Source organism: Bos indicus, chromosome 21 (genome assembly GCF_029378745.1).
Source record: "Bos indicus isolate NIAB-ARS_2022 breed Sahiwal x Tharparkar chromosome 21, NIAB-ARS_B.indTharparkar_mat_pri_1.0, whole genome shotgun sequence".
In the NCBI taxonomy this organism is placed as follows: Eukaryota; Metazoa; Chordata; class Mammalia; order Artiodactyla; family Bovidae; genus Bos; species Bos indicus.
In genome coordinates this window covers 13382578-13384612 of record NC_091780.1, presented here as the reverse complement: position 1 = coordinate 13384612, position 2035 = coordinate 13382578, and the positions used below count along the sequence as shown (strand labels likewise).

The 2035-nt window shown below is 43.1% G+C and overlaps 1 pseudogene; it reads right to left on the bottom strand.

Moving 5' to 3' along the window:
* Nucleotides 1-431: 431 nt before the first annotated feature.
* On the bottom strand, nucleotides 432-924 carry LOC109575262 (NADH dehydrogenase [ubiquinone] 1 beta subcomplex subunit 4 pseudogene; annotated as a pseudogene).
* Between the last annotated feature and the right edge of the window lie 1111 nt (nucleotides 925-2035).

Here is a 2035-nt window from a genome sequence, read left to right as displayed (position 1 = left end):
GTTGGACTGTGAAGAAGGCTGAGCACCCAAGAATTGATGCTTTTGAACTGTGGTGTTGGAGAAGACTCTTGAGAGTCCCTTGGACTGCAAGGAGATCCAACCAGTTCATTCTGAAGGAGATCAGCCCTGGGATTTCTTTGGAAGGAATGATGCTAAAGCTGAAACTCCAGTACTTTGGCCACCTCATGTGAAGAGTTGACTCATTGGAAAAGACTCTGATGCTGGGAGGGATTGGGGGCAGGAGGAGAAGGGGACAGCAAAGGATGAGATGGCTGGATGGCATCACTGACTCGATGGACATGGGTCAGGGTGAACTCCGGGAGTTGGTGATGGACAGGGAGGCCTGACATGCTGCGATTCGTGGGGTCGCAAAGAGTTGGACACGACTGAATGACTGATCTGATCTGATAAATACTTTTCCCACTGTGTATCACTTTCTTTTTTTTTTAATGATTAATTGATTTATTTAAACAATAGTACATATAGACATCATTGTCAGACTTAATATGAGATGTTAAATGTTTGATCCAATTTTCCTTCCTGGATAAGTTTTTCTTTCCTATCTCTGTCAGTTTTGAAAACATAACACCAGAAGATGAGGGGCCCAATTCCAAACAGAGCCCCTAAGAGGGAGATCTTGGTATTGGGTCTGAAATTGGGATAGATATTTGCTGATCTTGCGTAGGTCCAACGAACCAAGGCAGGATCTTCGATAACCCCTCGGCAACTAGGGTCGTAGTGCTGAAGCTGGTATTCCCGTTTAAGCCGGGATCTTATGGCCAATCGCTTGGCTTGTGCTTTCCGGGTTTCAGAAGATATGTCGTATTCAGCTGGGTCGAGGGTAGTAGGTAGGCTGGCCAAGCGCGATGCCTTATACTTGGGGAACGACATCTTGACGACCTGGCGCAAAACCGCGCTTGCCACAATCACCTTCTTAAGTCTAGAAAACCAGCAAAATAATAAACGAGTCAGCTCGGTGTGCCATGACGACCTGGAGAGGCGGGATGGGAGAGGGAGAGGGAGGCTCAAAGAGGGAGGGGATATATGCATCCATATAGCCAATTCATGTTGCTGTATGGAAGAAACTAACACAACATTGTAAGGTAATTGTAGCCCAATTTAAAAACTTTTCATAAAAGATAAGAAGTCAAATTCATGAAAGACACGCCTGCCTGGCCCCAGTGTATCTAATTCCATGTACTTTGTGTATTTTTAGCTTTTCCTGATGTCAGTGGTGTACATGTTCCCACTACAGCTGATTTCAAACCACGAATCTGAAATCTTCAAAACTAGAATTGGGAAGAGAGGCAAAGGAGCTCACCATTCATTCCAGAAAAGACAGACACAAATGATTTTCACGGTATAAAAGTAGTAAACATCACATAGAAATTAGCAAATGAGCTTTCAATATTTATTACCTTTAAGATAATTCATTTGATTGCAATTTATATATTTTCTTGTTTAATCATGACTGTGTTTAACAACGAGCACACAAAATTCCTGAAAATGAGGTCTCTCCCTGTCTGCCACTTTCCTCTAAAATGTTAGCCCTTTGATGACAGTTTTGGGGTTTTTTGTGTGTGTATGTCTTTATTTTATTTTTTTTTTCAGTTCCTCTGTCTCTTCTTTCCTCATCAAGGGTCATTTCAGTCGACTGTTTTTGTTTTTATTGTCGCTCTGGGCTTATTTTTTAATTCTTTCACCCTTCACTTGAAACAGTTGGGATTTTAGCCATCTTTTCTCTTGTCCTTTTTTATTTTGAGCATTCCCTTGAAGTGAAAAGAGCAAGTCGCTTGATAGTATGTGACTCTTTGGGACCCCATGGATTGTAGCCCACCAAGCTCCTCTGTCCATGGAATTCTCTGGGCAAGATCCCCCAAGGGATCTTCCCGACCCAGGGATTCAATCCGGGTCTCCTGTATGGCAGGCAGATTCTTTACCATCTGAGCTTCCAGGGACGCCCTCATTACTCCCTTGGCCTCCTCCAATAATAACTAAACATGATGAGGGTCTGGGGGTTGGGAATTATTATTGG